Here is a 14,810-nt window from a genome sequence, read left to right as displayed (position 1 = left end):
AATATTTGGCACTAATCGGGTCTCTTTTAGAAGTTATGAAATCGGTGTTCTTAATGTAATCCTGGGGCTCTCGCATTTCTGCCTAAATATGACCCCTTTCCTCTCTGGCCTTATGTTGTCTTATTAACCAACCCCTTAAGAGTTTCTTGATTAGAAAATGATTTGCGAGTTTGTCGCTTCAAATGTCGACGTATCTTACACATTTTAATCTAAGTATAAAATGGAAATGGAAAAGAAGTTCACTCGCATAGCGATTTCCTCCCACGCTGGTGTGTATCTTTCAAGCGTAATAATTTTACTATGTTATTTTTATAAAAAGAATTTTATTGTTAGTTAGAAGTTCTTGCTCCGTATGACGCAGTATTGCGTGTTATAGGTGGACCTCTTCATCCGAAATTATGGTCCTGTGTTAGTAATGTTCTCGTTGTAGTGATATATGGTACACCATACCCGTTTAGGCACCGCATCTGTGTGTTGTATTATACACCGTGATATTATATTTTAAATTATAGGCCTTCTTTTGTATTTTACTCCGTCATAATTTTTGGATAAATTAATGCAGAGGTGTTGCGTCTAGTAATTTCATCTTGTTAATGTTTTATGTGCATTATATTTATAACGTTTTAGTGGCTATGTATATCCGGTTTACGATCTTTTATTCTTACCAGCAGCTGCGTGGCAGCGCCACCTATTTAGGTGATTTTGTATGAGGCGTCAGTATTAGCACACGCCTAACTACTTAAGACCCATCTTATACTATTACTTGGTCCTGTGAACGTGTTCGCGTTATCCAGGTCTTGGAGTTACTCACGTCCATCTAGAAAGGTAAGGCCTTGTCATAAGGCTTCGGGAAAATGATTGATTTCTGAGAGTCCGAGTGTCCGATAAATGGTCAATTCTTTATCCGTTTTTACTATATTATATTTCTAGTATTTACTGAGGTTAACGAAGGCGATGTTGGCCTGATGTACCCGACGATGCCCTTTAACTAAACTAAAGGATCGTCCTAAGAAATACCAAATTAAGGTATTTGCTCTTTCAGTATTTGATCTGTTTATACATGCTTTTAGGTTATCCATGTCCGCACAACGCGATCGCGATCCTTAAACAGATGTATTTGTTCTCTTGTTTTCTATGTAGATCAGCCTGAAGATGCCTGAATAAGGTGAAACGCGTAGTTGATAAATAAAAAAAACTAAAATTGCAACCAAGACCGTTTTCAACTAATACTACTAAACACTGGTTTGCTGATTCCATGCCACAGATGGATTGGAATAATTTCTTCTGGAAGGACTTCAGCTGTATATACGTGTACTTAAAACAATGTGACTATTTGTGAAGCAATACTCCTACTATTTCGTATGGAACAGTATGAAAGAAGAAATATGAAGTGTTACACCACATTTAAACTGTGTTGTAGATTTTTCAAACACTAGCGATAGTGGAGTTGTTTCTTCTTTCTCAGAACAGGATCTAGTTACAAATCTGTGACAGTGATCCAGCTTGTCAAACCTACAACCAGTTTTTGCAGTTTTAGATTGCCTTCCACTTGCATAGTAACATGGCAGTTTTATCCCAGAAATGCAGTGACCATTCTTCGATACACTACCATGTACTCCTTTTTAGAGCTACCATACATTGTATTTAATAAGTCACAGCTGCAAAATACTAACGCGAATGCTTCACAGACGAATGGAAAAACTGGTAGAAGCTGACTTCGGGGAAGATCAGTTTGGATTCCGTAGCAATGTTGGAACACGTGAGGCAATACCGACCCTACGACTTATCTTAGAAAATAGATTAAGGAAAGGCAAACCTACGTTTGTAGCATTTGTAGACTTCGCTAAAGCTTTTGACAATGTTGACTGGAATACTCTCTATCAAATTCTGAAGGTGGCGGGGGTAAAATACAGGGAGCGAAAGGCTATTTACAATTTGTACAGAAACCAGATGGCAGTTATAAGAGTCGAGGGACATGAAAGGGAAGCAGTGGTTGGGAAGGGAGTGAGACAGGGTTGTAGCCTCTCCCCGATGCTATTCAATCTGTATATTGAGCAAGCAGTAAATGAAACGAAAGAAAAATTCGGAGTAGGTATTAAAATCCATGGAGAAGAAATAAAAACTTTGAGGTTCGCCGATGACATTGTAATTCTGTCAGAGACAGCAAAGGACTTGGAAGAGCATTTGAACGGAATGGACAGTGTCTTGAAAGGAGGATATAAGATGAACATCAACAAAAGCAAAACGAGGATAATGGAATGTAGTCGAGTTAACTCGGGTGATGCTGAGGGAATTAGATTAGGAAATGAGACTCTTAAAGTAGTAAAGGAGTTTTGCTATTTGAGGAGCAAAATAACTGATGATGGTCGAAGTAGAGAGGATATAAAAATGTAGACTGGCAATGGCAAGGAAAGCGTTTCTGAAGAAGAGAAATTTGTTAACATCGAGTATTGATTTAAGTGTCAGGAAGTCGTTTCTGAAAGTATTTGTATGGAGTGTAGCCATGTATGGAATGAAACATGGACGATAAATAATTTAGACAAGAAGAGAATAGAAGCTATCGAAATGTGGTGCTACAGAAGAATGCTGAAGATTAGATGGGTAGATCATATACCTAACGTGGAGGTACTGAATAGAATTTGGGAGAAGAGGAGTTTGTGGCACAACTTCACTAGAAGAAGGGATCGGTTGTTAGGACATGTTCTGAGTCATCAAGGGATCACCAATTTAGTACTGGAGGGCAGCGTGGAGTGTAAAAATCGCAGATGGAGACCAAGAGATGAATACACTAAGCAGATTCGGAAGGATGTAGGCTGCAGTAGGTACTGGGAGATGAAGAGGCTTGCACAGGATAGAGTAGCATGGAGAGCTGCATCAAACCAGTCTGACTGAAGACAACAACAACAACAACAACATTGTATTCAGCTACACTGACAAAATCTGCAGTTATGGGGAAATCCAATTTCTTACCCTTGATAGACACTCTATACAGTGAAATATTTGTCAGCTGTATCAACTCCACCCATAAACTTGTATACGACTCTTGCTTGTTGACTTGCTACCAGTCTTTTCGACCTAAGTGAATATCACATTACTGGATGAGCGGCATTTACAGCATCAGTTTGTTGCCAGTCACTATGCCGTCATTTCCTGAAGCCGCTTATACAGGGTGTCCCAAAAAGAATGACCCGATTTTAAATAGAATTATTTATTAGGAAGAAGGGCTTCGACACCAATAAATTGCATACTAAAGTACTCATAAAAGACAGAAGTTTATAAAAATCCATCATAAACGTTCAATATGTCCTCCATTGGCTACACGGACGACATCTGGCCTATAGCCGAATTCATCCCAAAGTGAGTGTAATGTGTGTTCTGTCACTGAAGCTACAGCCGCCGATATTCTGGTTTTTAGTTCATCAATGTCACGAGGTAAAGGAGGAACGTAAAAACATTGCTTAACATATCCCCACAGGAAGAAATCACATGGTGTTAAGTCAGGGGACCTAAGAGGCCACGAGTGTAAAGCCTGGACTCGCAGTCCTGTACGCCCTATCCAACGTTGAGGCACGTTGGCATTGAGGAAACTGCGCACGTCGTTGTGCTAGTGCGGTGGTGCTCCATCTTTCTGATAGATGAAATTGTCAGAGTCAAGTTGTGGGAATAACCAGTTCCGTAGTATTGCGAGATATGATTGTTCTGTTACGGTTTCTTCCTCAAAAAAGTAGGGTCCATATTGCGCGAGATTAGCTGCACGCTCCAGGTCAGCGCTCGTAGCGACATCTAGCAGATTTTTTTCTGAAACTCTAGACCATGCCGATTACATCTAGAGCTGTTTCACGTACCTAGTGACATTTGTCTCAATATTGTTGTTTGTTGTTGTGGTCTTCAGTCCTGAGACTGGTTTGATGCAGCTCTCCACGCTACTCTATCCTGTGCAAGCTTCTTCATCTCCCAGTACCTACTGCAACCTACATCCTTCTGAATCTGCTTAGTGTATTGATCTCTTGGTCTCCCTCTACGATTTTTACCCTCCACGCTGCCCTCCAATGCTAAATTTGTGATCCCTTGATGCCTCAAAACATGTCCTACCAACCGATCCCTTCTTCTAGTCAAGTTGTGCCACAAACTTCTCTTCTCCCCAATCCTATTCAATACCTCCTCATTAGTTACGTGATCTACCCACCTTATCTTCAGCATTCTTCTGTAGCACCACATTTCGAAAGCTTCTATTCGATTCTTGTCCAAACTGGTTATCGTCCATGTTTCACTTCCATACATGGCTACACTCCATACAAATACTTTCAGAAACGACTTCCTGACACTTAAATCTATACTCGATGTTAACAAATTTCTCTTCTTGAGAAACGCTTTCCTTTCCACTGCCAGTCTACATTTTATATCCTCTCTACTTCGACCATCATCGGTTATTTTACTCCCTAAATAGCAAAACTCCTTTACTACTTTAAGTGTCTCATTTCCTAATCTAATTCCCTCAGCATCACCCGACTTAATTTGACTACATTCCATTATCCTCGTTTTGCTTTTGTTGATGTTCATCTTATATCCTCCTTTCAAGACACTGTCCATTCCGTTCAACTGCTCTTCCAAGTCCTTTGCTGTCTCTGACAGAATTACAATGTCATCGGCGAACCTCAAAGTTTTTACTTCATCTCCATGAATTTTAATACCTACTCCGAATTTTTCTTTTGTTTCCTTTACTGCTTGCTCAATATACAGATTGAATAACATCGGGGAGAGGCTACAACCCTGTCTCACTCCTTTCCCAACCACTGCTTCCCTTTCATGCCCCTCGACTCTTATAACTGCCATCTGGTTTCTGTACAAATTGTAAATAGCCTTTCGCTCCCTGTATTTTACCCCTGCCACCTTCAGAATTTGAAAGAGAGTATTCCAGTCAAGATTGTCAAAAGCTTTCTCTAAGTCTACAAATGCTAGAAACGTAGGTTTGCCTTTTCTTAATCTTTCTTCCAAGATAAGTCGTAAGGTCAGTATTGCCTCGCGTGTTCCATTTCTACGGAATCCAAACTGATCATCCCCGAGGTCGGCTTCTACCAGTTTTTCCATTCGTCTGTAAAGAATTCTCGTTAGTATTTTGCAGCTGTGACTTATTAAACTGATAGTTCGGTAATTTTCACATCTGTCAACACCTGCTTTCTTTGGGATTGGAATTATTATATTCTTCTTGAAGTCTGAGGGTATTTCGCCTGTCTCATACATCTTGCTCACCAGATGCTAGAGTTTTGTCAGGACTGGCTCTCCCGAGGCCATCAGTAGTTCTAATGGAATGTTGTCTACTCCCGAGGCCTTGTTTCGACTCAGGTCTTTCAGTGCTCTGTCAAACTCTTCACGCAGTATCTTATCTCCCATTTCATCTTCATCTACATCCTCTTCCATTTCCATAATATTTTCCTCAATTACATCTCCCTTGTATAAATCCTCTATATACTCCTTCCACCTTTCTGCCTCCCCTTGTTTGCTTAGAACTGGGTTTCCATCTGAGCTCTTGATATTCATGCAAGTGGTTCTCTTCTCTCCAAAGGTCTCTTTAATTTTCCTGTAGGCAGTATCTATCTTACCCCTAGTGAGACAAGCCTCTACATCCTTATATTTGTCCTCTAGCCATCCCTGCTTAGCCATTTTGCACTTCCTGTCGATTTCATTTTTGAGACGTTTGTATTCCTTTTTGCCTGCTTCATTTACTGCATTTTTATATTTTCTCCTTTCATCAATTAAATTCAATATTTCTTCTGTTACCCAAGGATTTCTATTAGCCCTCGTCTTTTTACCTACTTGATCGTCTGCTGCCTTCACCACTTCATCCCTCAGAGCTACCCATTCTTCTTCTACTGTATTTCTTTCCCCCATTCCTGTCAATTGTTCCCTTATGCTCTCCCTGAAACTCTCTACAACCTCTGGTTCTTTCAGTTTATCCAGATCCCATCTCCTTAAATTCCCACCTTTTTGCAGTTTCTTCAGTTTCAATCTGCAGTTCATAACCAATAGATTGTGGTCAGAATCCACATCTGCCCCTGGAAATGTCTTACAATTTAAAACCTGGTTCCTAAATCTCTGTCTTACCATTATATAATCTATCTGAAACCTGTCAGTATCTCCAGGCTTCTTCCATGTATACAGCCTCCTTTCATGATTCTTGAACCAAGTGTTAGCTATGATTAAGTTATGCTCTGTGCAAAATTCTACAAGGCGGCTTCCTCTTTCATTCCTTCCCCCCAATCCATATTCACCTACTATGTTTCCTTCTCTCCCTTTTCCTACTGACGAATTCCAGTCACCCATGACTATTAAATTTTCGTCTCCCTTCACTACCTGAATAATTTCTTTTATCTCGTTATACATTTCATCTATTTCTTCATCATCTGCAGAGCTAGTTGGCATATAAACTTGTACTACTGTAGTAGGCATGGGCTTTGTGTCTATCTTGGCCACAATAATGCGTTCACTATGCTGTTTGTAGTAGCTAACCCGCACTCCTATTCTTTTATTCATTATTAAACCTACTCCTGCATTACCCCTATTTGATTTTGTATTTATAACCCTGTAATCACCTGACCAAAAGTCTTGTTCCTCCTGCCACCGAACTTCACTAATTCCCACTATATCTAACTTTAACCTATCCATTTCCCTTTTTAAATTTTCTAATCTACCTGCCCGATTAAGTGATCTGACATTCCACGCTCCGATCCGTAGAACGCCAGTTTTCTTTCTCCTGATAACGACGTCCTCTTGAGTAGTCCCCGCCCGGAGATCCGAATGGGGGACTATTTTACCTCCGGAATATTTTACCCAAGAGGACGCCATCATCATTTAATCATACAGTAGAGCTGCATGTCCTCGGGAAAAATTACGGCTGTAGTTTCCCCTTGCTTTCAGCCGTTCGCAGTACCAGCACAGCAAGGCCGTTTTGGTTAATGTTACAAGGCCAGATCAGTCAATCATCCAGACTGTTGCCCCTGCAACTACTGAAAAGGCTGCTGCCCCTCTTCAGGAACCACATGTTTGTCTGGCCTCTCAACAGATGCCCCTCCGTTGTGGTTGCACCTACGGTATGGCCATCTGTATCGCTGAGGCACGCAAGCCTCCCCACCAACGGCAAGGTCCATGGTTCATGGGGGGGGGGGGGGGTCTCAATATTATTACAAGTTAAAATAGGGTCATTATTTTTGGGACGTCCTGTATATTGCCTCAGTTTGAAGCCAAATGTCCCTCTGGGTTTCTATTTCATTTCACTTAATTACTTTTACACAGTAATTCACTTCATACTACTACATTTTATTCGTTATAACGAAATGAGAGTAATCCTACTGAAAAAATGCTGCTTATAAAGTAAAAGCTCGCAAGTAGGGTTTTTCATATGTGTATTTCCGAAACAATAGCAACATGAATTTAGTTAGGTTTTATATCTGATACAACAGTGAAAATTTATACAGCCTGAATGGTAAATATGACTGCGTGCACGTTATATACTTTTTAATAATATTATGAAAAAGGTAGTTGCTACCCTAGTGGAGATGCCGAGTCGCAGATTGGCACAACATAAATACCGTCGGAAAGTGAGTATTCGGCCAACAAAGTCTTTGTCGAGAAAAAGACAACACACACACACACTTGACCAGTCTCTTGTAGCAGTGCCTATATGTAGGGTGACCAAACGTCCCGGAAAACCGGGATTGTCCCGGTTTTCATCCCTGTGTTCCGGTGTCCCGAAAATTTGTTTCGGGACGCTCAAAACTCCCGGAATTCAGTTTTTAAATACATTTCGTAAAACTTTCTCAAATTTTTGGGATTTCGCTATATTAAAGGAATTACAACACAAGAAATTAATATATTTTAGCTTATTTGTCGAAAACATCCGTTGTCCCATACTAGTAATCGCAGTATCAGTATTGATACACTCAGGCAATAATTTACTTTGAGCGGTACTTTGGCCAACACGTAGTAAGTTGTTCCGGGAAAGCTTTAAACATCACGTAGTAAGTTGTATTATTGTAACAGAGCTATGAAACCGTCCGATTGTCGCGCCACTTACTCACACACTCATTGTCAGAACAGTGTAGTAGTTGATGTTTTGTCAGACAAACTGCAATAGTCTTTTCTCATATTAGTGGTATTATTGCTGCAGTACTGTGAAACGCAATGCCGAAACGTGCCTGCAAGTTCAGTGACTGTTATTCCAAGGAATGGAATTTCATTAAGAAAGTTAGTTTTGATTACGTGCAGAGTGTTCCGTATGTAGCTGTTTTATTAGTATAAGTCATTGTGGACGTTCCGACATAGTTGATCACATCAAGTCAAAGAAACACATTAACAGATACAGTGCACCGAGCTGCAGTAAAACTCTACAAAATTATTTTGTGAAACATCAGTCAAGTGAAGAGACGAAAGTTCGAGCAGCCGAGCTTACACTAGCCTATCACACCGTAAAACATCACCAAACTTATAGATCTAGTGATTGTACTAATAAGCTTAACAGCATTATGTTTGATGATTCTTCCATTGCCAAAAAGTTTAGTTCAGCAAGAACTAAAGTGTCAGCCTTAGTGAAAGGAGTTATTGCTCCCCAGAGTATAAAGGAAAGCCTTGAATACATCAAAAAGTCTTCTTTCTACGGGATATCCACTGATGCCAGCAATCATAAGGCCACTAAAATATTTCCGTTTGTTGTTCAGTTTTTCGATATTAATCAGGGAATTCAGACCAAACTTTTGAAGGTGAGTTTTATCTGACGAAATTTCAAGATTTTGTATGAATACTATCGAAATGTTTGATCTTGATAAAAATAAATGTGTGGCATTTTGTGGAGACAACACCAACACAGACTTCGGTGGTTTAAAAAGACAAGGCAAATGCAACGTATTTACCAAATTAAAGGCGACATTGCATGAAAACACTGAAGGCATAGGGTGCCCTGCACATGTTTTACACAATAGCGTGCAGACATCTGCTGACAGTTCAAAATAAAGCTGTGATGTTGAAACTCTCGTCATGAAGGTATACTCACACTTTTACATACATACTGTTAGAATAGAGAGGCTTAAGGAGTTCTGTGAGTATGTGGGAACTGAATATATGAATGTAATGTGTCACTCGAAAACTCGCTGGTTATCACTGTTTCCAGCAGTTGAAAGAGTAATCCGCCTGTTTGAACAGTTAAAAGATTTTTTCCTAAATGAAGACAAAGCCCCCAAAATATTGGTTCAGTTTTTCAGTAACCCTTTAAGTGAAGTCTACTTATGGTTCATTCACAGTCAGCTGAGCACTTTGCAGCATGGGATAAAGGAAATTGAGGGAAGCACGAAAAGTGTAATAGAGGTAAATGATTTTTTGAAAAATACTCTGGAAACTGTTACTAAGAGGAGAGAACAGCAGTTCATTTCTTTTAATGTTAAATCTGTCCTTAAAAGAGCAGAAGTATCAGAAGCAGCGGAAAGGAGTTTTAGAGAAGAAGTTAACAAGTTTTATGACACTTGTGTAGAATATCTCAGCAAGTGGAGCGCCTCATATTTACCCTCATCGCCGGTGTTTGATTGGATGTTACTGAAGAGAATGCCAAAATGGGAATGTGTTGAAGAGACAGTTTCTTATTTCAAGAGTAAAGAGATTGAAATCGATGATTCCATTCTCTTTGATCAGTTCGGCATACTGACAAATTTTGAAAGTCTTCACAAGTGGAATGATGAAAAAGAAAACACCATTGGAATGTCATGAGAAGTGGGTAAGTTTTTTAAAAGCTTTGACTGTCTTCAGCATTACTCTGAGTTGGTAATAATTGCAAGGTATTTATTTGCAATCCAAGCCCATAATGCCAATGTGGAAAGAATATTTTCGTTCATGAATATCCAGTGGACTGATGAAAGAAACAGAATGGAGGTGGACTCTCTTGAAGCAATCCTGCAGACCCTGTACAACTACAAAAAGGATTGTGCCGAGTTTTATCACTGTGTTTCAAAGAACAAAGACATGATCAAGAAGGCTGGAGGCAGTGAAAAATACCCTTTTCTCCAAGGACAGTCAATTCCATCCACAAGCGCTCAGTAATATCAAACCTCATGTTAATATTAATTGATTAAAAGTTGAATGGCTGTAAAATTTTGTAAAATCGTAATACTATTCTTTATTACTGTATACGTTTATTAAATGTCATTAATTATACAGATAATCTAGATTATATCAATCTTTTGTATCCTCTTATTAGTTATAATGATCGGGTTAACAAAATGTATCAACAAAACATTAATATTTAAAATTAAGAAACCTGGGTACATGTGGAATGAGGTGTCCATTGGCACCCAGGTAAATGTGTCCCGGTTCTCACCGAAAATAATTTGGTCACCCTCATTCCATCCTGGATTTTCCATTGTTATATACATTTCAGTTAATTGTACCATTATAGTACGCTTTTGTCATTAAAATATAGTATAAGTACATGCCACAGCAAAAGAGAAATTGCATGACATATTGAACCTGATTTTTGTATGCATAACAACACTAGTGTAGTTCTATAATGACGTTCTTAAATAGACTATGACTGAGGTTATATCGGACATGCATATTATCCTTTACTACATTAATCTGGCATTCTGAGAGAATATGTAAACAGTTAGTATTCTAAAACATACGAGATCAGAGAAGTTATACTGCCAATCAGCTAAAAAGCCAGGCAGATAATGCATTTTCAGCAAACCAAGTTATCTTATACACACAACAATGCTCACCCAACAATGAAAGCTAAATATTTCTTTAGAGAATAGCATGAGCCAGTAGTATTAAGTGTGTACAAAATAGAGATGGGCAAACTGAAACACGTAACTGTTTCGAAACAAATGAAACAGTACAATGTAATGTTTCGATACGCTGTTTCGAAACAGTGAAACAATTTGTGTTTTGTAATCTAATAAACCTACACATTTTATCACCTTGAATGTCTACTGTATAAGTATGTCCATATAAACACAAATGAGGTGCGAGAGCACTAATCATGTCGCAGAAAGTATGAAACTATCACTTAGGCGTCTTGGCAGTTTCGTATTTCCTGCAGCAAATGCACTGCTTTCGTGTCGTGTGACTTTCATACTTTTCAATTGGCTGAGGACAGCCATAGCTGTAGACAGAAGAACCACCACGAACGGAACTGGAGGTGGGAGCAAACTGCAGAAACAATGGATATGCTACTGGGGTTCCCACATTCCATTAGTATGGGTAATATACCCATCCTGCTTCTTTCCATGCACACAAAGGGAATCATTGAGGATAATAGGCACAGTCACTATAGACTCATAAATAACGCCAAATAATTCGAATAAATAACAAAATATAACAAAAAAATTTTGTCTTTCAAGGTGTTTCGAACCGTTACTATACATTCACCATGCTTCCTAGTCCTTCCCGTTCACCATTGCACTATCAGTGATATGTCAAACAGATGCTTGCAATTATACCTACATCAAATTTATGTATATGTCTAATAACTGTCACTCTACGCCTTTTTTATTCAAAATGTTGCAGGCTTACTTGCGTTTCTTAATATGATTACAGTACATGAACAGAGAAGAATATGTTATAAAAAATTGTAATTTAACTGAACCATTTTCACATATTTATTATTTTGAATGTGAATAGTATGCGTTGTTTTATTGTTTAGTTAGTGTTTATAAAGCAGATGTTACGCCATTTCGGAATAGGATAGTCAGCTAGAAACGAAGCTTTATTTTCGGACATCTTAAGCTTCATGCTATTGCTTGTCAAAAAGATTTCGACACTCTTGAAAGTGTTTCACGAAGTGTTATGCTGTGTTTCAGTACCTGTGCCGAGCCCGAATCTCGTCCGACACAGAGCGGAATGAAACATCACTGTTTCGATACAATCAGTCCGTTCCAAGCACAGGTGGACTGAAACAGCCTTATTTTGAAACAACGATACAGTTTCTGTGTCTGGCTTGAGATCGAGACAAGGGCGGAATGAAACACCGCTGTTTCGAAACAGTGAACCACAGCCGTTCCGAAACACTGAAACAGTTCCACGTATCGATACACTGTATCGAAACATAGAAACAGTGGCCAAGTCTAGTACAAAAGCTGTGTGCTGGAGGGTAAAATAAAAACAGTACAAAAAGTTTTAAGCTCCTCGGCAAAAATCCTTGTTAATTCCAAGAAAAGTCGTTCTTCGTAAAACGAGGGAGAAGTGACCGAGAAGCAGAATCTGTGTTGTTTCCACTGCACATGGAGGAAGAGCAGATATTCAGAATTATTTAGCCAGCGTAAAGGGTAAATCAAACGTGTACTCGCAAGCACTTCAGAAAAACGGACAGTTATTCTGTTTCAGCTTAAGTTAAACAGGGCAAATTAGTAACAGCAGCGGAATTAGCAATGTGCAGTCGTAAAGTTTAAACATACTATGTCTTTGAAACCAGTGGATTGTACCTGTAGATTACGCTCCAAGCTTTTTAATGATTCCGAATCGGCAAAAAACGTGACTTTGGGCAGAACAAGCTCAACATTAATTGTGAAATCATGCGACGACCTTTCAAAGGTCCGTTTTATTTTGACATAGCTGCACACAGTAGTAATAACAAAGCCGACAAAATATTTTCATTAATTAATTCACTTTTTTCAAGCTTAAGAGAAGCGTCTAGGTTTCTGCTTCCCAAATTACGTCCATTTTTAATCAGTTTGAGAGAAATGTTCAGATTTGTTATCTAACATACAAGACAAAAATTATAGCAAACCTAAATTAAGGCAGAAGCAGGTTAAGGAAAGGCAAACCTACATTTATAGCATTTGTAGACTTAGAGAAAGGTTTTGACAAAGTTGACTGGAGTACTCTCTTTGAAATTATGAAGGTAGCAGCAGTAAAATAGAGGGAGCGAAAGGCAATTTACAACTTGTAAACAGCAGTCATTAGAGTCTGAGTGCATGAAAGGGAGGCAGTGGTTGAAAAGGGAGTGGACTAGTGTTGTAACATATCCCCGATGTTATTCAATATGTACATTGAACAAGCAGTAAAGGAACCCAAAAAAAAAAAAAAAAATTGAAGAAGGAATTAAAAGTTCAGGGAGAAGAAATAAACACTGAGATTTGCCCATGACAGTGTAATTCCGTCAGAGACAGCAAAGGACTTTGAATAGCAGTTGAGCGAAATGGACTGTATCTTGAAAGAAGGATAGAAGATGAAAATCAACAAAAGCAAAACAAGGATAATGGAATGTAGTCGATTTAAATCTGGCGATGCTAAGGAATTCAGATTAGGAAACCAGACACTTAAAGTAGTAGATGAGTTTTGCTATTTGGACAGCAAAGTAACTGATGTTCGAAGTAGGATATGAAATGTAGACCCGCAGTGGCAAGAAAAGCATTTGTTAACATAGATTATAGATTTAAGCATTAGGGAATCTTTTCTGGAAGTATTTGTATGGGGTGTAGCCATTATTGGAAGTGAAACATGGATGATAAACATCTTAGACAAGAAGAGAAACGTGGTGCTGCAGAAGAATGCTGACGATTGGATGGATCGACCATGAAACTAATGAGGAAGTACTGATTAAAATTGGGGAGAAAACAAATTTGTGTCACAATTTGACCAAAAGAAGGGATCAGTTAGCAGGACACATTTTGAAACATCAATGGATCTCCAATTTGGACATGAGGCTCGCACAGGTGAGAGCAACACGGAGAGCGGCATCAAACTGGTCTTCGGACTGAACCCCAAAACAACAACAATAATAAGATCAGGTATCTAGTTGCAAACTACACTCAACACCACAAGACAAATATAAACCAAGATGTGCAGTATACAGTCAGAAAACACAGCCAGCGACATGAAAAAACTCACCTCGTGAGTAACAACAGCCACACACGATTAAGAAGCGACCGATCCACGCTACTGTTTGAGGCAGACTGACCGGCGTCTAGAGCCTGTATATACAGGAGCTCCGTGGCGCCACGCGGCAGCTTTGGGAACTACTGCCAAGCAAGCGCTGGGAGATCTACGGCGTTCCGCGAATCAAGGAAAATATCCTCGTGCATTTCGCGCTAACCGTGACGTCATCGCTGAACTGCTCGTTACAACTAGGTCTCTCCATGAAGCAAAGGCACGCACACACACAGCACAGTTTAGTAACACTTTAATTTTTACAGACAGCGTGATTCAGCTGGCCCTATCGCTGTCGTTTTATGCAGCCCGCAACGTTATAACTCACCTTCATAAATGACGTCGCATATTTCCATAGTCTCTCGCTAGCTTAGTGCAAACTGTAAGAAACTTAATGTAGTTCAAATTTTGTATTGCGGTACGTTTCCGCTAGAAACCGCAGTTTTCGAGTTATTCAAGAAATACTTACAAAAGTGATCAAACTCAGCCGCCACCGGTCCGCAGTTCTAGTATGTTTGTTGTTCAAAGCACTTCCTCCTACCACTCCACAAATGTTTGCGACTGCACGAATTATTTCCCTCATTCGACCTTTTTTAGTCTCCGCTACCAGGCCGTATTACCCCACCGGCTTAGTCGAGCAATTACAAATAGTAAAATTGACGTCTGTGTAAATTTTGCAAAGTAACTTTGCGAATTTTAACAGCAAAAAATAAACAATTACATCGTTGTGTTCGTCAGGCCTTCTGAATACGAGGCCACTGTGTTTGTAAGAGTTAAGTTTGGATGGAATTGTGAGCATATTTAGTTTTAGCGTAACGTTTACAAAAGTCGTTTTTCGCTCATTACCCTCAAGGGCATGGTTAAACCAATAACATTAACGAAATAACAGGCTGTGCTTCTGG

The 14,810-nt window shown here is 39.3% G+C and overlaps 1 protein-coding gene across 3 annotated transcripts in view; it reads right to left on the bottom strand.

The window, feature by feature from the left end:
• LOC126210111 (uncharacterized) overlaps window positions 1-13,972 on the bottom strand; it is a 136,153-nt gene extending 122,181 nt beyond the window's left edge. The window contains exon 1 of one of the 3 annotated variants that reach the window (XM_049939253.1): window positions 13,870-13,972. The gene's annotated coding sequence lies outside the window, so the exon portion shown is untranslated. The remainder of the gene's footprint in view (window positions 1-13,869) is intronic. The other 2 variants (XM_049939254.1, XM_049939255.1) reach the window with 2 other exon arrangements.
• Between the last annotated feature and the right edge of the window lie 838 nt (window positions 13,973-14,810).

This window comes from Schistocerca nitens, chromosome 10, assembly GCF_023898315.1.
Source record: "Schistocerca nitens isolate TAMUIC-IGC-003100 chromosome 10, iqSchNite1.1, whole genome shotgun sequence".
In the NCBI taxonomy this organism is placed as follows: Eukaryota; Metazoa; Arthropoda; class Insecta; order Orthoptera; family Acrididae; genus Schistocerca; species Schistocerca nitens.
Note: the sequence above shows the minus strand (reverse complement) of the source record. Positions and strands in the feature narration are given on the sequence as shown.